Source organism: Pelophylax lessonae, assembly GCF_965119305.1.
Source record: "Pelophylax lessonae genome assembly, chromosome: 13".
Lineage (NCBI taxonomy): Eukaryota > Metazoa > Chordata > Amphibia > Anura > Ranidae > Pelophylax > Pelophylax lessonae.
In genome coordinates, this window is record NC_138780.1 from 73,991,490 (window position 1) to 74,014,100 (window position 22,611).

Below are 22,611 nucleotides of genomic sequence, written 5' to 3' on the forward strand. Positions count from 1 at the left end.
GGCGGCTTCTCTTCAGTCCCGGCGGCGGCTTCTCCTCATTGTGTCCCCCGGCGGCGCATCTCCTCCAGTCCTCCCGCCTCCTTCTCTGCCAATGGCATGAGGTTTGCCTTGCGGCCAATCAGGAAGTGCGTATCAGATGCGCTTCCTGATTGGCCAGGAGGAGGATCGGTGTGACAATAGCAAATTTTCATTCGCTATTGTAACACAATGGGTGGGCTCGGGGCGCACTGCTCTGCGCCCCGGCTCCACCCTTTGCATCACCCTATTAGAGCCTCTGGCTCTAATCAAGTGATTTAAAAAAAAATAAAAAAAAACATTAAGCAACATGCATCCAGCGCCCTGCATGCAGATTAGGGGGCCGGACGCATGGATGGGGGGCGGCGCCCCTGAGCCCTCAATACACCGGCCGCCACTGACGAGAAGGCCTGGCTGGCAGTCTACGCTCAAATTCATACCAAAGGTGTTCTATCGGGGTGAGGTCAGGACTCTGTGCAGGCCAGTCAAGGTCCTCCACCCCAAACTCCCTCATTCATGTTTTATGAACCTTGCTTTGTGCACTGGTCCAAATCATTTGGTGGAGGGGGGGTTATGGCGTGGGGTTGTTTTTCATGGGTTGGGATTGGCCCCTTAGTTCCAGTGAAGGAACTCTTAAGGCTTCAGCACACCAAGACATTTCATGCTCCCAACTTTGTGGGGACAGTTTGGGGATGTCCCCTCCCTGTTCCACCATGACTGCACACCGGTGATAAAGAAGGACACTGGGGCTGGGTGGGACGGGTTATACTACACAATACAGCTATTACTATTTGTTCCATGAGGATAAGTTGGAGATCTTTTTAATAAGGAAATAAGAATGGAAGCTTTCAGTGTTAACATTGAGGGTGCCGATTGCTGTCATATTAAGAACAATAGTGAATCTGCTGAAAATCTCCAGCTCTGAGCTCCCTATTCTCTACAGTCACATCCACAAATACAATCCTCCTGACATGGAAAACATGGAGGGGGATGGGGGAGATTTAATAAAAGAGAGAGGAAACAAGAAGTGTTGTGTGTGATGGAAAGAAAACTTTTACCACTGACAGACAGACTGACAGACAGCGGGCACCACAAACAATAGGGAGAGGGGGAGGCGGGGCCAGGACATCCATGCAGATGAGGGGTAGAAGGGGGCCCTGTGATTGGATGATGATGAGTGGAGGGGCGTGTCGTCGATAGAGGAGCGCTCCTCCTGCCAATCACCTCCGCTCTGTCCCCGGCACTCCGCCCCCTATCTCCTCCGTGGACTTCAGTGATCCCGGCTACCGGGACAGGCAGATTTGGCAGGTGAGAGGCGGCTCGCTGAGTGCCGGGACCAGGTGAGTGGCCCGGGCTGGAGGGGGAGGGGGTGATCGGTACTGATGTCCATTGGTAGAATGCTGGCTGTGTGCAGTGCAGGTATGATGTACATATAGAAGTCACTAGAAGCCGGTCACTGCTTATCTCCTTACACCCGGTGCCGGGATCATCTGCGGCTTGTATCATACAGTGTCCGGGTACAGCGATCGCCGGGAGTAACATGGAGTGTATGGAGGGGCTCAGCCTGTGTCCGGAGTATAGGAGAATATAGGAGAGCTCCGCTATGTCTGTACCCCGTCACCTTCCACCCAGCATGGGACCCACGGGTGGCACCGGGTGACCCCCGGTTCAGTGGGATGAACAGAGAACAGATGTCAGGAGATCTGTGTACACAGCTGTCACCCAACATCTGTGCTGGAGATCTGCACACCCAGTGTAGTCATGTGTCACCTACCTACCTACCCACCTACTTACCTATCCACCTACCTACCTATCCGCCTACCTACCTATCTGCCTATTTATCCACCTACCTACCTATCCTCCTACTTACCTATCCACCTACTTACCTATCCACCTACCTATCCACCTACTTACCTATCCACCTACCTATCCACCTATCCGCCTACCTACCTATCCACCTACCTACCTATCCACCTACCTACCTATCCACCTACCTACCTATCCACCTACCTACCTACCCACCTACCTACCTACCCACCTACCTACCTACCCACCTACCTATCCGCCTACTTACCTATCCACCTACTTACCTATCCACCTACTTACCTACCCACCTACCTACCTACCCACCTACCTATCCGCCTACTTACCTATCCACCTACTTACCTATCCACCTACTTACCTATCCACCTACCTATCCGCCTACTTACCTATCCACCTACTTACCTATCCACCTACCTACCTATCCACCTACCTACCTACCCACCTACCTATCCGCCTACTTACCTATCCACCTACTTACCTATCCACCTACCTATCCACCTATCCGCCTACCTACCTATCCGCCTACCTACCTATCCGCCTACCTACCTATCCACCTACTTACCTATCCACCTACTTACCTATCCACCTACTTACCTATCCACCTACTTACCTATCCACCTACCTACCTATCCACCTACCTATCCACCTACTTACCTATCCGCCTACCTACCTATCCACCTACTTACCTATCCACCTACTTACCTATCCACCTACCTATCCACCTACCTACCTATCCACCTACTTACCTATCCACCTACCTACCTATCCACCTACCTACCTACCCACCTACCTATCCGCCTACTTACCTATCCACCTACTTACCTATCCACCTACCTATCCACCTATCCGCCTACCTACCTATCCACCTACCTACCTATCCGCCTACCTACCTATCCACCTACCTACCTATCCACCTACTTACCTATCCACCTACTTACCTATCCACCTACCTACCTATCCACCTACCTATCCACCTACTTACCTATCCGCCTACCTACCTATCCACCTATCTACCTATCCACCTACTTACCTATCCACCTACCTACCTATCCACCTACCTACCTATCCACCTACTTACCTATCCACCTACCTACCTATCCACCTACTTACCTATCCACCTACCTACCTATCCACCTACCTACCTATCCACCTACTTACCTATCCACCTACTTACCTATCCACCTACTTACCTATCTACCTATCCGCCTATTTATCCACCAACTTACCTATCCACCTATTTATCCACTTACCTACCTATCCGCCTACCTACCTATCCACCTATCTACCTATCTGCCTATTTATCCACCTACCTACCTATCCGTCTACCTACCCACCTATCCACCAACATATCTTTCCACCTACCCACCTACCTATCTACCTACCCACCTACCTACCCGCCTACCTATCTATCCACCTACCCACCTACCTATTTATCCACCTACCTACCTATCTATCCACCTACCTACTCACCTATCGACCTACATACCTATCACCTACCTACCCATCCACCTACTTACCTATCCACCTACACCCCACAGGGAACTCCAACTAAAATTAAAGAGGAACTCCAGTCATACCCTAACTAAGCCTAAACCTGTTCCCACCCCCATTCTGAGCCTATTCTATACTTACCTATTCTCGGGAGCTCTGGTCACATGATCGGGTCCCATCGCTGGCTTTGGTGTAGAGGAGGGACAGCAACAATGGCTGCTTTGCCTGGCCAATGACATCGCCCATAGACTTACCTTGGGGCAGCTGTTGTCCGTTGTCCATCTTCTACTGGGACCCGAAGCATGTGACCAGACTGGAGCAACTTCAGAATAGGTAAGTATAAGCATCTTTCCATTTACAGGGTAAATAGAACAGTCTTTCAATGGGGGGAGAAGTAGATTTAGGCTTAGAGTGTGACTGGAGTTCCACTTTGACATACATTGGGGATCTGTGGGTAGAATGTTCCGTACATTGGTGGTTAGTGCAAAGATTAAGAATGATTCTTACATTGGTGGTCAGTATGAAGAATGTCCCTTACATTGGTGATCAGTGGGAAGAATGCCCCTTACATTGGTGGTCAGTGGGAAGAATGCCCCTTACATTGGTGATCAGTGGGAAGAATGTCCCTTACATTGGTGGTCAGTGGGAAGAATGCCCCTTACATTGGTGGTCAGTGGGAAGAATGCCCCTTACATTGGTGGTCAGTGGGAAGAATGTCCCTTACATTGGTGGTCAGTATGAAGAATGTCCCTTACATTGGTGATCAGTGGGAAGAATGCCCCTTACATTGGTGGTCAGTGGGAAGAATGCCCCTTACATTGGTGGTCAGTGGGAAGAATGCCCCTTACATTGGTGGTCAGTGGGAAGAATGTCCCTTACATTGGTGGTCAGTGGGAAGAATGTCCCTTACATTGGTGGTCAGTGGGAAGAATGTCCCTTACATTGGTGGTCAGTGGGAAGAATGTCCCTTACATTGGTGGTCAGTGGGAAGAATGTCCCTTACATTGGTGATCAGTGGGAAGAATGCCCCTTACATTGGTGGTCAGTATGAAGAATGTCCCTTACATTGGTGGTCAGTAGGGAGAATGTCCCTTACATTGGTGGTCAGTAGGGAGAATGATTCCTACATTGGTGGTCAGTGGGAAGAATGTCCCTTACATTGGTGGTCAGTGGGAAGAATGTCCCTTACATTGGTGGTCAGTAGGGAGAATGATTCTTACATTGGTGGTCAGTGGGAAGAAACTCTCCCTTATATTGGTGTTCAGGGGGTAAATGGCTCTATGCTGGTGGTCCATTGGAAGAAAAGTCCTTATATTGGCAGTCAGCTGGAAGAACGCCCCTCTATTGATGGTCAGTGAGGAGAAAGTCTCTGAAGAATCTTCCCTACATTGGAGCTCAGAGTCCCTCCTTTACAGACTGATAAGGAAACCATGGGTGTCATACTGGTGGCTCAGCCAAGTGGTGTTGGACTCAGAATTATGAAGGCACCATCAGATGGGAGGTCATCAACAACAGCCCAAGAAACCCCTAGCAACCTCTTGAAGAACCATGGGGGTTCCACAGAACCCTTGTTAAGAATAACTGTTGTATAATCTGAAAGAGGGACCTGAGCTCTCCAATTTATAGAACTGGTCTTTGTGTGATTACATTGTACTGTGATAAATAAGGGGGTACATTTTTCAAGAATATACCTAAACATGAACTTTAACAATAGTTAAATTCAGATTTTTTTTTTTTTTGCTTCATCTACAGTTGTAGGAACATACATTTATAGTGACTTTATATATGGCATTTATATACTGTATATACTGTAGTTCATCCGTGACTAAGTAGTTTGCATCCTAGACCACCTGTTTTTGTTACTTTTTCTCCGTTTCTCCTTTTTGGTTGAGGACTCACAGGTAAAATCTTGGGTCCCTTTTCACAAACATTTTTGTATTGGATTCGGTTTGGTTTGGATTCTTGCCATTTAGCATTGGTTCTGCATCCAGTTCCCCCCAGGGACACCATATACTTGAAGTTTCTATGTCCTCCATGTGTTTGTGTTGGGCTTTCTTCCTTAATTCATAAAGATTCATCTACTTTGTAGCCTAATTGGCCATTGGGGAAAAGTGACTGATGTGAATAGTTCAAAATTCTCTGTAAAGCTCTGTGAGAAAAGTGTCACCACTGTGTAAACGATATAATTGGTTAGTGTGTATAATATATACTTTATATGCAGCTTTCATATTTAAAGATCTATTTTTTCCATCTTGTGTAATAATGAATAGGCTGCTTGATAAGAGTTTGTCAGATTTCAGATAGAACAGGCTTTGAATAAAGATAAGCGATCAGCATTATTTTAAAGCGACCCTGTCATGTGAAAAAAATCTGCTGAAGGGTTCCTGCAAGTGAAGAGTTGGTAAAGTGAACTCACTGGCAGCCCTCGACTCCTACTTCCCTGGTATTCAGCCACTGTAGCCTCTACCAGTCTCTTCAGCATTCAACACTTCCAGGATTTCCCTGCTGCACGCCAGCGTTCCTTCCTCTGACCCCTACATCACTACAGGGCACAGCAGTGACTTATGGCACTTTGCCACTGCAAGTACCGGCTTGGCTCCACTCGGCCCTGCTTGGCTCGGTTTGGTTTTCCACTGCATGGTACGGTGTTGGAACGGTTCAGTACGGTTTGGTACGGTTTACTTTTCCACTAATAGTAAGTGGATGGGATAACAACGATTCTCTGACCAATCAGTGGCTAGTAGTGACAAACAGTCAAGGCTTCATGCAAAGGATTGTGGGATATGGTACCGGTATGACCCTTTTGGAACCACAACCGAGGTAGTACTGTTTAAGCGAGCCATACTGTTCGGTTCCATGTAGTGGAAAAGCGCCGCTGTACCGTACCGTACCGAACCGCTCCAACATGCGGTACCATGCAGTGGAAAAGCGCAAAAGCGAGCCGAACCGTTCGGTTCCATGCAGTGGAAAAGCGCCATTAGAGGTTGGTGGATGGAACTACAGTGTGAGACTTATACACTGCATGGCCCAAAAAAAAAGCCACACACTCTAATATTTAATTGGATCGCCTTTAGCTTTGATTATGGCACACGTTTGCTGTGGCATGGTTTCGAAGGGCTTCTGCAATGTCACAAGATTTACGTCCGTCCAGTGTTCCATTCATTTTTCACCAAATGATGGGAGAGTTGGACCACTGTGCAAAGCCTTCTCCAGCACATCCCAAAGATTCTCAATGGGGTTAGGTTCTGGACTCTGTGGTGGCCAATCCATGGGTGAAAATGATGTCTCATGCTCCCTAAACCACTCTTTCACAATTTGAGCCCGATGAATCCTGGAATTGTCATCTTGGAATATGCCCGTGCCCATCAGGGAAGAAAAAATCTATTGATGGAATAACCTGGACATTCAGTATATTCAGGTGACCTCGTTCTTTGGGGACATGCAGTAACTATCCAATAGGATAGTTACTGCATGTTTAGTTTATGGCGCTTTTCCACTGCATGGAACTGAACGGTTCGGCTCGCTTTTGTGCTTTTCCACTGCTGGTACCGCATGGTATAGTGTAGGAACGGTTCGGTACGGTACGGCGGTGCTTTTCCACTGCATGGAACCGAACGGTTCGGCTCGCTTTTGTGCTTTTCCACTGCTGGTACCGCATGGTATAGTGTAGGAACGGTTCGGTTCGGTACGGTACGGCGGCACTTTTCCACTGCATGGAACCGAACGGTACGGCTCTCAAAAACAGTACCTACTCGATTGTGGTTCCAAGAGGTACCATACCCGGTACCATATCCCACAATCCTTTGCATGCAGTCACTACTAGCCACTGATTGGTCGGAGAATCCCACCCACCCCGTTGTTATCCCACCCACTTAACTTTAGTACTACTTTAGTGGAAAAGCAAACCTATACCGTACCGTACCGAACTGTTCCAACACCGTACCATGCGGTACCAGCAGTGGAAATGCAAACTGGGCCAAGCAGGGCCGAGTAGAGCCGAGCAGGTACTTGCAGTGGAAAAGTGCCAATAGTTTCTTAGTTAATTCCAGGTGGCGACTTTTTTTTGGGCCGTGCAAGGGATATGCAAAATGTTGAATGCTGAAGAGACTAGCGCAGTTATTGTTATAGAAGTGTGTAGCTATGTACAGTATATACTGTATGGAACAATGGGCAAAGAAGAATGCAGGGGGGGTCTCCATGTTGGAGTTCCCAGCTCCTAATCTGTTTTTCATGATGTAAAACAAATGGAAAATCTAGAAGGAACCACTTTGTGATGGCGGCAGCTTGATGATGATGGAAGGGAGAAGTAACAGAGTTCTTACTGTCAGTCCCAGATGACTCAACCTACCAGCATCTACCAAACACTGAAGCAGCACTTTTTATAACGTAGATTATGATTTGCCGCATCATGACTCTTAATGGCCTACAGTCTCTTCTCCAGTTCTTATCTTGTCAGCAGCCCATTAACAGGTTATAACAGCATCTATTTCAGCCTGACACCAAGCTAGTTGATCCTTCATATTTATGGTATAATAGAGCAGAAATAAAATACTGGTCATAAGCCTACTTGATCCCGAGGCCAGCCACAGCCAAAAGTAGGTGCACAGAATACTGTACAAGTCAGCAGTTGGGCAGATAACCGCATTAGTCAGTAATGACAGAGCATCCGGCTAAATATAAAGACCCAGATTTAAGTAGAAGCAACAGAATGAATCAGCAAGACTTCTCTTGTGTGTCCTTTATACATAAACATGGACCTGTCTGCGGTGCTGAATATTGCCTTCAATAGAGGAGAGTTTTTACCTCTCTTCTCTATAAAATGAAATGGTCAAAATGTTTGCTCTATGGATTCCGTGGGTGATGTTGGGACGACAGTCATAGACGTTACATCCATAGACAGGGCTGGGTTCCTCAATTGTGTACATATCCACTAATCACTTTGTATTATTTGAGGTGTCTAATGCCCGGTACACACGTTCCGATAATCGTACGACTAAAGTTTCGTAGTTGTTGCATGATACTAAAATCGAAAGCAACTCTGCGTACAAACCATCCGACTTTCTTCGTACGATTCACTGACCAGGTGTATTTTTCATAGCTACGTATCGGAAGCGATGTATATACGTCTGACCCCTGCGTCGTGCAACGTCATTTGACTGTTTCCGATCATGCGTGGTATTTGTCGATCGACTTTTAGCGTACGTATACTGTACTGACGAAACGATTATCGTTCGAGAACATGTCGTACCACAGAAGTTTTCAGGTTTGTCCCTTCGGATTTTGTTGGACCAACTGTCGTGATCGGCTGTCGAAAGCTGTGTACTAACGATCAGATTATCGTGAGACTAGGTCGAAAGCGAGTTTTGTCGTACGATAATCGGAAAGTGTGCACGGGGCATTAGAAAAGTAGCCTTTCTGAAGACTGTAGCAGCTTTGTTTCAATGTACTATATCAGAGCTCCCCAACCTCTGGGCCACCAAGCAGTCCATGGCCTGTTAGCAACGAGGCAACATGGCAGGAGGTGAGTGGTGGGGGAACGAGCAAGGCTTGATCTCTACTTACAGCCTAGTCCAGTGATGGTGAACCTTGGCACCCCAGATGTTTTGGAACTACATTTCCCATGATGTGTATGCACTCTGTAGTGTAGTTGAGCATCATGGGGAATGTAGTTCTATAACATCTGGGGTGCCAAGGTTCTCCATCACTGGCTTAGTCCATTACTGCCTGAGCTCCGCCTCCTGTCAGATCAGTGGCAGCATTGTATTTTCATAGGAACGTGAACTCTACTGTAAACTGCGCATGCGCGGGATCTAGGTTGTGTACTCCTATGAGAACGTAATGCCTCATCATCTAATGTGGAGGTGGAGCTGAGGCAGTGATCTAGCCCTGGGGATCAGCTGCAGATACAGATCATTGGTTGTAGTTTTTTATGCCTCAGGTCAGGTTGGGGATTTTAAGGGCAGGAGTAAAGGGTATAGATGATAGTAGGTAAAAAATAATAATTTATTTAGCAAAATATATATGTACAAAACTTTGAAGAGTGAATGGGTAAAGGCCCATTGAGTGATGGTGATAGAGGAGGGTAAAGAGTGAGTTTACACGTGAAATATAGGTGACTTTTGGTTTGTTTTGGACATTCCTGCTCTGCTGTTCCTTGTATCAGTGACAGGGACTAGTTCAGAGGAGGTGTCCGATCGGTAATCCGACGCGTTTCGGCCGACTGTGGCCTTTGTCAAGGATCGCCGACACAGATCATTAGCAGAGAGGTTTGACTGCACAGAGACCCTATCAGTGAGAGTCAGTTGATGTACTTCAATTTTACAGCTGCATCTGGTGGCAGGCCCTAAGTGAGAATCTGACACGTATTTTAGTCTGCTTGCGATTGAATCATTCCGAAACCATACTGCTCACCACCCCACCCCACCCCCACTCCCACCGCCCGGTCCATAGAAAACGTCCACAAAACCTGTCTCTGTTGACTTAAAAGGTTGGGGACTTCTTTATTATATAACAGTAGATCTCAAATGCCCACCTTACCCCCACCATGACCCAAATCCAGCATTCCTGCATGCATATTATTCCCACTTTATCTGCTAAGTAGAATATAGTGCCAATGTCATAATTTAATATAAGCATCAGCTTGGTTTAGAACAGGGGTCTCCAAACTATGGCCTCTAGTTGTTCAGGGAACCACAATTCCCATCATGCCTAGTCATGTCTGTGAATATCAGAGTTTTACAATGCCTCATGGGACGTGTAGTTCTGCAAAAGCTGGAGGGCCGTAGTTTGTAGATCCCTGGTTTAGAGCATGCTGAAGTCTGCTAAAAGTTTGACTAAAGCACTTACATTACAACATGTATTCCATACACCCAGACTAGAAATGAAAATTACTTTAAATCGGTATTAAACCCAAAAAGCAAACCTTTATTTTTTTAGAGTCTATCAATTCTTAGATATGGTGGCTGCACTAGTTTTCCTTTTTTTTAGACTTTCTTTCTTCTATTATCATCTTGTTCACCGGAACATCATCTGGTGAACCAGACAGTAATTCTATTTTTTAAAAGAATAAGCTGTCCATCTGAATGTTTCAGTTACAGAGATGAAGCAAACCATTTAAGGGCTCTTTCACACGGGCGGTCCGATCAGATCCGCCTGTCAGTTTTTTAGGCGGATCTGATCGGATCCTCCATGCAGCTCTATGGGGCAGCGGATGTCAGCGGAGACATGTCCGCTGCCATCCGCTGCCATCCGTATCTGATCCTGTCCGTGAAATCCGGACGGATGGAAACCCTATTTTTCCATCCGTTCAGGAATCGGATCGGATCGGATGAGAGCGGACAAGCGGTCCGCTCTCATCCGATCCCCCATAGAGAGCAGCGGGAGCTGTGACACCTCCCTCTCCGCACTGCAAGCGGAGACGGAGCTGTCATCCGCCGGCTCACGGCAGCACGGATGCGTCTACGGAGGCGGACCGCGTGAAAGATCCCTGACACGGGTGCTTACAGTGATCAGCTGTTAAATATTTTTGGAAACCTTTATCCCAAAAGGAAAAAAAACTTCTGTAACTGCTTATAAAATATTATCTGAAATTTGGCTTGAATTTTGTTAGAGCATTTAAATATGCTACTCTTTCTAACACCCCCTCTCCCCAGGCTGACAATGCTGCTCTCCAAAGGTGCCCCCTGTGCTCCTTCAGCCAGAGTGGGGGCACTCTAATACAGGAGGTGATTACTGTCCAGATCACCAGGTGAAAGCAGAGAGAAAAGAAAAATGATGCAGCCACCAAATCTAATGATTGGTAAGCTACAATATATTACATTTTCGGTTTTGGGTTTAATACTGCTTAAGGCTGGTTCACACTTGAATTGAATGTGGCTCACAGCAGGGGTTAGGTGCTTCCCTTTTGTCCGTTTCAGGGATGAATCAGGCCCGACTTTTTGCCTAAAAATGAGCCAAAGACTTGATGGACCCCTATGCAATCCGCTCCACAGCTCCATTGAGAGCCGAGCACACTCTCCTGTCATGGATGCGGTGAAACTAGTGTGAACCCAGCCTTAAAGTGTGGCCTGGCTATGGGCATTCAAATATATTCACATATTCTGAACAAGCAGTAAATAAACTTTAAAGGGTAAAGAAGCTATCAAACAAAGTTTTGTTACCATTTTGCCACCATCCCCCAAGCTGAACTAGCCCAATTTACCACCTCCTCCCCAAAAACCAAAGTTCCCTTACTAAGACAAGCACTCACTGACATCTGTAGCTGCTGGCACTCTGGAGCAAGTCATCATCAAAGTTTACAGCAGAAGCCTCTCAGTTATACTTTGACTTTCCCTCCCCCTCTCTGCTCCCCCAGAGGCTTGGCAGCCTATCGGCCTTCTAATCTCTAATGTAAACACAGAGCAGAGCATGGGAAAACAAAAAAGTGCTGGGACCTGACTTGACTTTAACAACTTTTCTGTTTCTACCCTAAAATTACAATATGAATTGACCCACAGTGGCTTTAGGTGCAGAGGTTCTTGAGGGCTAATATTAACCCTTTGCTGCCAACGTCAGCCAGCCCTTTATGTGGACAGAGATGCTGGAGGCCAGTAAAAGGTACTCCCCTTCATTTGTTCACTGTGATTGGCCACACAGTGGGAGCCAACCTACCGGCTCCTAATCATTGTGGTGACAGCTTGATCACAGTTTTGGGGGAGCCAATGAAACCAGACCCAGAACACCATAGCAGTGCATATACACTATATTACCAAAAGTATTAGGATGCCTACCTTTTCACACACATGAACTTTTTGGCATCCCAGTCTATTAGTCTATAGGGTTTATTATTGAGTTGGCCCACTCTTTGCAGCTATAACAGCTTCAACTCTTCTGGGAAGGCTGTCCACAAGGTTTAGGAGTGTGTCTATGGGAATGTTTGATCATTCTTCTAGAAGCGCATTTGTGAGGTCAGGCACTGATGTGGACGAGAAGGCCTGGCTCACACTCTCCACTCTAATTCATTCCAAAGGTGTTCTATCGGGTTGAGGTCAGGACTTTGTGCAGGCCAGTCAAGTTCCTCCACCCCCAAAATCGCTCATCCGTGTCTCTATGGACCTTGCTTTGTGCACTGGTCCAAATCATTTGGTGGAGGGGGGATTATGGATTGTTTTATAGTGAAAAGGGAACTCAAGGTGTCAGCATACCAAGACATTTTGGACAAAACCATGCTCGCAACTTTGTGGAAACAGTTTGGGAATGGCCCCATCCTGTTCCAATATGACTGCACAGTAGTGCGCAAAGCAAGGTCCATGAAGTCATAGATAAGGGAGTCTCTCTAGTGACCACAAATTCTTTCTAACCTACCTCACTGGTTTACACGTCAGTGACCCTAGCTTTTCTGTAGATAGATCCCAGACAGTGCTCTGCAGAACATGGGGCCTGCAAGCATAGTGACCTGGCACACATCATGTGTGTGGCCCACGCCCCTGATGACGTAATTTGTAACAAAAGGCGTCAGTGGGGCCCAGTGGTGGCTGGTGCTCCATGGGCCGGGGGGGGGGGGGGGGTGGGGACAGCGGACGGACCGCACCATACCCCCCCACGCGACCACACCAGGCCGCACACTATACCCCCCCGGACCACAGCGAGATGGGAGACAGGACAGGGGAGGCAGGACAGGACCCCCCTCACTCACCCTGCCTGGATACAGCAGCAGACGGCAGCTTCGGCTTCTTCCCCCTGTCTTCTGCGTCTCCTCCCTCCTCCTCCATGCCCAATGGCATGGCTTCTCCTTTCGGCCAATCGGGAAACGGGTCTCAAAACCCTCTTCCTGATTGGCCAGGAGGAGGATCTGTGTGACAATAGCGAATTTTAATTCACTATTGTCACACAACTGGGTGGGCTCACTGCGCCCCGAGCCGACCCTTTTTTTTAGCCTGTGAGAGCCTCTGGCTCTAGTCGCATGGTTAAAAAAAAAAAAAAAACCCATTGAACTCCATGTGTCCGGCGCCCCGCATGTAGATTAGGGGTCGGATGCCCCATATACACCAGCCGCCACTGGTGGGACCTTCGAGAGTGACATCGTTATGCACAGCAAGGCAGCCCCAGAGGAGCTCTATACACATGGATTATATGCTCTGAGAACCCCTTTTGCCCTTAAGATCTTGTAAGTTTATACGTTTTATGTTCATTAAACTCTTTTTTTTATGGTTTTACACTATGGGATTGCTTCCTGCCTTTTATTCTGAGTGTCATTGTGGCAGTTGGTTTGGAGCAGTGGTGATCTATTGCCTGGGGGGCTAACCATATTAATCCTAAAAGCGTTATTGGACTATTTGCTGTGATAGTGATGGTCATGGACATTTGGTAAGCAGATGATTTCTTTTCTTGCCTTTATTCGCTGGTGTCTTGCATCTGGTCAGAACACTGGGTTAATTCCTTTGTGAGATTTCCAGAGGATCCACATCCCTGCTGGACTTTTCCTTATGCTGGTGACTTTAATGGGAAACATTGCACATTGGACATCTCTTTCTTGGATTTATGGAACTTTTTATTTTATTTTTTTTCAAGTCTATATATATATTTTGGACACTATTTAATAATCTTTATATATGTATTGTTTTTTTACTAATTGTTTTATGTTTGTAGTGAGGATGTATGTATATGGTCATTTTATACCTTCACATTGTTGTTAAGTATATAATATATCGCGGCACTGTTATATACAGACACAGCATGGACTATACAGCAGCTTGGATATCCCAATTTGACAGTCAGTGCTTTCTGCACTTTACCAGTATAGTGTGTGTCTGTCACACCTCATATCTGGGCTGTGGATTTCATCAGTGCCATATATATCTGGGTACATGGAGTGTTGCCTTCTGCATGTCCTGATGCCAATGGGCCACCCAGTCCCTAGCTGAATGGCCATGTCAACCAGGTGATGCTGTCACTGTGCCAACACTGGTACTCTAGGTTGGCACTCGTAGGTGTCAATGAACCCATTTCTATACTGGGGGCACACCCAGCTTTGAAAACCTAGACTAAATGAATACAATATGTTAGAGATCCATACATTTCTGCCCTTAGATGTTTTTGAATAGATCTGTTTAGGCCACTACTATAGACCTCACATTATGTAGCAGCACTAGGGAATCTAACCTTGGAGTGGCGTGGGTGTAACCGTGCTAAAATCTATGTACCATAAAGTGCAGACCAGTAGGAGTCTTTAAAGTGAACCTGTGCTTTGTTCATATACACCTCCAGTCGTCTACTTACAGCAGGGAAATCCTCAAACTACGACCCTCCAGCTGTTGCGGAACTACAAGTCCCATGAGGCATTGTAAAACTCTGTCATTCACAGACATGACAAGGCATGATGGGAATTGTAGTTCTTGAAAAACTGGAGGGCCATAGTTTGAAGACCCCTGACTTAGAGTAAAGAGAGGAAGCTTTGTATTGCCACTTGAAGCTTACATAGGTCTAAGGACCCTCTCTCCTTCATTCTACTCTGAAAGTCCAATGAGGCTGCAGGACCCCCTGAACCTCTCTCTGGACAGTGCTGATTGGCCCTGTGCTGATCACATGCACTCTCCCAAGAATAGAAAGACATTCTTTAGCAATATACACCAAACTGAGCATGTGCAGACTGCCTTCAAGGCTTTGTACTATCAGGAGATGGATTGGGGACAGTGGAAGAAGAGGAGGATCAGGGAAGACAGGATCAAACTAGCTTTTTACACAGTGCAGAGGATTAACTCCTTAGGTTCCTCAGTGAGTATAACAAGCATGCTTTACTGCATATACACACTGATTTTACTGTTGTGGGTTTCTTAATGCTTTAAGGTGCCTTGCCATTCTTGAATTTTTTATATTTAATATTAAGGGTTCATATTCACCTTTTGTGGTGCGTTAATTCAAGCGCGTCATGTTGCACATTACCATGCACGTCATTGAGGCAGGTTGTTCAAAATGAATGGGCTGCCAATTAATCCTATTGTGCTTAAGAGCCCATCCACACAGAGGAGACACGACTTGCCGGGGCGACATGCACGGACTTCATATCATTGAAGTCAATGCAAGTCGCCTCCAGGTCGCCCCAAAGTAGTACAGGACCCTTTTTCTAAGTCGGAGCGACTTGTGTCGCTCCTATTAGAACGGGTCCTGTGCTAATCAATGGCAGGCGACCCACCGCGACTTGTCAGGCGACCAAGTCGCCTGACAAGTCGCGCTAGTGTGAATGGGGACTAAAACTGCACACGCAGCACACTACAATGCAGGTGTGTTGGTCTAGCATTAAAAACAAATGGTAACATGGAACATGTTACGTGCGTTACCGTGTGAACCTGGCCTTAATGTTTTTTTTTTTTTTTAAACCCCATCAGTTTGTTTTGTATATAATACTTTTTTATCAATTTATAATAGTTACATCTACCAAACCTATTCTGCACTAGTCAGGACTGTGCTAACCTCAGTGGCTGTCTACAGCAGACAACTCTTTGTAAAGTGTTATATGAGGCCGGGAAGAAATTGGGGATAAATTGTGCAGACAAATAAAACCTCCTGATTCTTGTGCGCTCAGTGTTTGTAACTGCCTGCAGGGGGAGCTGTTCAGGCTTCTTCTGTCTGTACTGACAGCTGGGATTGTTGGTCTGTTTCATATGTTATTCTAAGTGATCAGCTGCTCCCACAAGCGTGTGCGCTCTGCTCTCAGCTTCCAAACATGACTCAGCGCATACCCGCTAACACTCGCATACGTGTGGACTCGCACAATGCCCTCCTTACACCTCATTCAACTACATTGTTTTTGCTTCCAAGAACAATACAGAGCTGAGCTGGGGGAATAAATAAGAAAACACAATGCAAGTCAATAGTGCAATGCAAAACAACAAGGTCATCTGTGGAAAGTTTGAGGGATTACTTAAAGGACAGCTTCACTGTTGTCAAAGTTGTCCTTTAAATCCCCCCCCCCCCCCTCCATTGTAGCCAGCATACTTAAATACCTTTAGGGCCCACCAGCATCCCCATTACAACACGGCCGCTGGTGTGTGCTGTGTCACTGGTGTACTCTGTCATTTTTTTATTAGGTTGATTTTTTTTTGGAAATATCACAGTGAGTTCCATTGCAGTGTAGTGCAGCGTGACACCCCGCACCACTAAAGCATGGAAATAAGGCAAATAGCCCTGTCTGCGCATTGGGACAATGTTGGCCAAGACTTCCCTACGCAGTTCAACCCACCTGGTCGGAATGGGGTTATAGCCCGACCATCGAATTCCTAATTCTGTAGCCCTGTAAAGCTCTTCACAGCCTTTGGCATTGCATGACATTTATTGCTATGGCTTATCCATGTTCTTCTAAATGGTGGGGTGCTGCCATGAGTACAGATTGGCTATAGGAATAGATAGGTAGATGGTGCTCATGCACACTACACATAGGACTAGCTCCGTCCAGCACTTCACAGCATTTGTGTACTCTGGCTCCATTTATAGCTTGTCAATACCCTGAGTGACTGGGTGCAACCATACAGTGCCTTGCGAAAGTATTCGGCCCCCTTGAACTTTGCGACCTTTTGCCACATTTCAGGCTTCAAACATAAAGATATAAAACTGTAATTTTTTGTGAAGAATCAACAACAAGTGGGACACAATCAGGAAGTGGAACGAAATTTATTGGATATTTCAAACTTTGTTAACAAATAAAAAACTGAAAAATTGGGCGTGCAAAATTATTCAGCCCCTTTACTTTCAGTGCAGCAAACTCTCCCCAGAAGTTCAGTGAGGATCTCTGAATGATCCAATGTTGACCTAAATGACTAATGATGATAAATAGAATCCACCTGTGTGTAATCAAGTCTCCGTATAAATGCACCTGCACTTGTGATAGTCTCAGAGGTCAGTTTAAAGCGCAGAGAGCATCATGAAGAACAAGGAACACACCAGGCAGGTCCGAGATACTGTTGTGGAGAAGTTTAAAGCCGGATTTGGATACAAAAAGATTTCCCAAGCTTTAAACATCCCAAGGAGCACTGTGCAAGCGATAATATTGAAATGGAAGGAGTGTCAGTGTAACGCTCCTGCGTTTTTATAGTAAGCTGGATTTGCAGCTGCAGAATCTCCACTCAGTAGTCATGTAGAGATGTGTTGAAATACCAGATCCAACTCTCCAGACTCATCACTGTGGGCCTGTCTGCTTCAGCATACAGATATACACACACTCAATAAGATGTTCCTGGAGTGATGGGATGTATATGACAGTATGGAGGTGATGTGCTGAAGGGACAGGTGTGAGCAGTGACAGCAATGATAAGCACTTGATAGTAATGTTCAGGAGAGTAGTAGATGGTAATAGGTAGAATGCAGATAGGTTAGTAATCGTGTATGGTAACAGGTGGTGAGGACAGCAGATGACATATACAGGATAGACTAACCCAGTGCAAGGATAGATGGTAGTAGACTCAAGAGCTAGCAATCTATGTAACAGTGCAGATGATAGAATTAGTATGCATAGATAGTAACAGTCCTTAATGTGCAGAGGTAGATAGTGTAAGTTAGTTATGGAGGAATCCCCTGTGGGGTACTTATCACTAGTAAGGTTAGTAAGTAGAGGGGTCCGGTAGTGAGGGAGTGATCCAGTAGCGTGATACGGGATCAGTAGCGAGGTTCCGGTCTGTTCCAGGTAAAGGAGAATAGCTGGAGGCTCCGGCAGCATAAGACAAGGCTTGTGAGCATGCGGTAACATTGAACGAACAATGTGAGAGAGAAAGCCGGCGATTGAAATAGCCGCTCAGAGCGGCGCTCAGCGATGATGTCATCCGGCTTAAAGGTATATGCGTTCCACCTAACTAAAAAGGTGGGACGCAATATGAAGAGGAAAATGGGCAATAAGGGTACCAAAGGTACTAGAATCTTACAGTCAGACCACTGCAAATCTACAAAGACCTGGCCGTCCCTCTAAACTTTCAGCTCATACAAGGAGAAGACTGATCAGAGATGCAGCCAAGAGGCCCATGATCACTCTGGATGAACTGCAGAGATCTACAGCTGAGGTAGGAGACTCTGTCCATAGGACAACAATCGGTCATATACTGCACAAATCTGGCCTTTATGGAAGAGTGGCAAGAAGAAAGCCATTTCTTAAAGATATCCATAAAAAGTGTCGTTTAAAGTTTGCCACAAGCCACCTGGGAGACACACCAAACATGTGGAAGAAGGTGCTCTGGTCAGATGAAACCAAAATCAAACTTTTTGGCAACAATGCAAAACGTTATGTTTGGCGTAAAAGCAACACAGCTCATCACCCTGAACACACCATCCCACTGTCAAACATGGTGGTGGCAGCATCATGGTTTGGGCCTGATTTTCTTCAGCAGGGACAGGGAAGATGGTTAAAATTGATGGGAAGATGGATGGAGCCAAATACAGGACCATTCTGGAAGAAAACCTGATGGAGTCTGCAAAAGACCTGAGACTGGGACGGAGATTTGTCTTCCAACAAGACAATGATCCAAAACATAAAGCAAAATCTACAATGGAATGGTTCACAAATAAACATATCCAGGTGTTAGAATGGCCAAGTCAAAGTCCAGACCTGAATCCAATCGAGAATCCATGGAAAGAACTGAAAACTGCCGTTCACAAACGCTCTCCATCCAACCTCACTGAGCTCGAGCTGTTTTGCAAGGAGGAATGGGCAAAAATTTCAGTCTCTCGATGTGCAAAACTGATAGAGACATACCCCAAGCGACTTTCAGCTGTAATCGCAGCAAAAGGTGGCGCTACAAAGTATTAACTTAAAGAGGCTGAATAATTTTGAACGCCCAATTTTTCAGTTTTTTATTTGTTCAAAAAGTTTGAAATATCCAATAAATTTCGTTCCACTTCATGATTGTGTCCCACTTGTTGATTCTTCACAAAAAATTACAGTTTTATATCTTTATGTTTGAAGCCTGAAATGTGGCAAAAGGTCGCAAAGTTCAAGGGGGCCGAATACTTTCGCAAGGCAGTAGGAATAAATGGAGCGAGTGGTGCTTGTGTGCAATAGGCACAGGACTGGCCCCGTTCAGCCCTTTGAGGCATTTGTGTGCTATGGCTCCATTTATGGGCTGTCAGTAATCCGAACGGCTGGGTGCAGCCATAGGAATAAATGGAGCGAGTGGTGTTCCTGAACGCTAGGCACAGGACTGGCCCCATCCAGCACTTCACAGCATTTGTGTGCTATAGCTCCATTGCACTCCGAATGGCTGGGTGCGTTCATAAGTACAGATCAGCCCCAGGAATAAATGGGGAGAGTGGTGCTCATGTGCACTGAGCATAGGACTGGCCAAGCACCATACAGTAGAGCGTTTATACACAGGCTGAAGGTATTTTAGAATTTGGACTACACGAGGGGGGTAGGGGTAGTCCTTTTATGTTTTTTTTTTTTTTTTTTTTCTGGACCTAGACAAACCTGGAGATAGATGTAAATGGACACAAGTCTGTTTTACATCCAGTGGCATTTAGAACTGCATGGAACTTCCTATCTGCGCCACCTGAAAAGGCAGCCCTGATCAGCAAGAATGTGCGAAAGGGGCCTAACATGTATTTTAAAAAAGAAGAATAGCGCGCAAATGCAAAAGAAATAACTACCAAATCTGAAGACAATCCATAAATAAAAATGGGGGTTTGGTCCCACCATATGGCCATATCGTGCTCAAGCCCACTACTGCGTCAAAGTACCCCATTATCAGTGGGTCCTACACTATCCATGAAAAAGAGATGAATCCAGCCTTTCTTACCCTTGGAGATAATACTCCTTGCTGGGAAGGATGTGCAAATGCACTACAGGGGACTCCTCCTATATCCACTTGATGGTGGACACTGATTGAGTACAGGTGTGTGTGGGGGGTGGGGAGGGTTGCTCAACCTCGATAGTCTGGTCAGACCGAATACATAATAAACAGGATAAAAATTTGGGGGAGCATACCCATGTATTTCTAAAGCTGCTGCAGCTATGAACCAAGAGACATGTATATTAAAAAAGAAGAATAGCGCGCAAATGCAAAAGAAATAACTACCAAATCTGAAGACAATCCATAAATAAAAATGGGGGTTTGGTCCCACCATATGGCCATATCGTGCTCAAGCCCACTACTGCGTCAAAGTACCCCATTATCAGTGGGTCCTACACTATCCATGAAAAAGAGATGAATCCAGCCTTTCTTACCCTTGGAGATAATACTCCTTGCTGGGAAGGATGTGCAAATGCACTACAGGGGACTCCTCCTATATCCACTTGATGGTGGACACTGATTGAGTACAGGTGTGTGTGGGGGGTGGGGAGGGTTGCTCAACCTCGATAGTCTGGTCAGACCGAATACATAATAAACAGGCAAAAAATTTGGGGGAGCATACCCATGTATTTCTAAAGCTGCTGCAGCTATGAACCAAGAGACATGTATATTAAAATAGAAGAATAGCGCGCAAATGCAAAAGAAATAACTACCAAATCTGAAGACAATCCATAAATAAAAATGGGGGTTTGGTCCCACCATATGGCCATATCGTGCTCAAGCCCACTACTGCGTCAAAGTACCCCATTATCAGCTTTAGAAATACATGGCACGTACACATACATTGCACATCCTTCCCAGCAAGGAGTATTATCTCCAAGGGTAAGAAAGGCTGGATTCATCTCTTTTTCATGGATAGTGTAGGACCCACTGATAATGGGGTACTTTGACGCAGTAGTGGGCTTGAGCACGATATGGCCATATGGTGGGACCAAACCCCCATTTTTATTTATGGATTGTCTTCAGATTTGGTAGTTATTTCTTTTGCATTTGCGCGCTATTCTTCTTTTTTAATATACATGTCTCTTGGTTCATAGCTGCAGCAGCTTTAGAAATACATGGATATGCTCCCCCAAATTTTTTGCCTGTTTATTATGTATTCGGTCTGACCAGACTATCGAGGTTGAGCAACCCTCCCCACCCCCCACACACACCTGTACTCAATCAGTGTCCACCATCAAGTGGATATAGGAGGAGTCCCCTGTAGTGCATTTGCACATCCTTCCCAGCAAGGAGTATTATCTCCAAGGGTAAGAAAGGCTGGATTCATCTCTTTTTCATGGATAGTGTAGGACCCACTGATAATGGGGTACTTTGACGCAGTAGTGGGCTTGAGCACGATATGGCCATATGGTGGGACCAAACCCCCATTTTTATTTATGGATTGTCTTCAGATTTGGTAGTTATTTCTTTTGCATTTGCGCGCTATTCTTCTTTTTTAATATACATGTCTCTTGGTTCATAGCTACAGCAGCTTTAGAAATACATGGGTATGCTCCCCCAAATTTTTTGCCTAACATGTATTACCATACATGTGAGAATTTCCACAACCACATAAGCGAGGTGGATGGAGGAATCCTTCCCGCTGTGCTATTGTATTCTGACAGCAAGAACTCCTCTGCTGTCAGAATACACTGATCGGCTCTGCAGCCAATTGGTGGCAGCCTCTTGCCAACTGATGGCAGACAACATTCCTGTTGATTGTTGAATGTTGGCTGGAACGGCCATAGATGGATTCAAAGTTGGCAGGTCCCTGTTGAACCTGGCAAATATTGATGCATCTGTGCCAGCTTAAGTAGTCCCCTAGGGCTTTGTCACACAAGCAATCCCTTCCCCACTGAGATCCCTTTATCAACAGGATTGCTAACCAAACAGAAGAAATGCTCACCTTTTGCCAATCAATTTCTGCAGCATTTCAGCCAGCCTGGGAATCACACCATAGGAGCAGATACGTTTAGTCTTTAGTAGTCCTCTTGCTGGTGAGTTACTGACATGGCTCATAAAGCTGAACCCCAGACTTATATTATAAAGAAAAAATAAAGATATATTTTTATTTTAAAATTTTTTTTTACATAAAACTACTATAAACACCAGAATTTGATTGAAAGTAGTACTTTGCGCCAACCAGATGTCCTGCTTTCACATATGCTCACAGGAGAGGAGAGCAGAGAGATGAGCTCATCAATTGTTTGCTGTTCCTTTACTATGCAGTCACAGTACATGGAGGTGACTTAGCTGTGTTGGTGTTCCAGTCTCTCCCCTAAAAAGTTTAAAGTCAGCAGCTACAAATACTTTAGCTTCTGACTTTTAATATAAGGATACTTATCTGTCTAAGGATTTAGCGCTGGCCTCACCTGAGCTGTTTCGTCAATCGGCTTCAGGTCCACGCATCGGACAGCCAGCTTCCAACGGTACAAGCCGGAAACGGCGAAAGGATTTCGGCTCCAGCAGGATGGATGTCCATGAGCGGATGATG

General features: G+C 45.8%; 1 protein-coding gene across 2 annotated transcripts in view; it reads left to right on the forward strand.

Annotated features, from left to right (window-relative positions):
• Positions 1-1,273: 1,273 nt before the first annotated feature.
• The window catches only part of BMF (Bcl2 modifying factor), a 128,672-nt gene continuing 107,334 nt past the window's right edge, over positions 1,274-22,611 (forward strand). The window contains exon 1 of one of the 2 annotated variants that reach the window (XM_082275300.1): positions 1,274-1,323. The gene's annotated coding sequence lies outside the window, so the exon portion shown is untranslated. Of the gene's footprint in view, positions 1,356-22,611 lie in introns of both variants that reach the window. The other variant, XM_082275301.1, reaches the window with a different exon arrangement.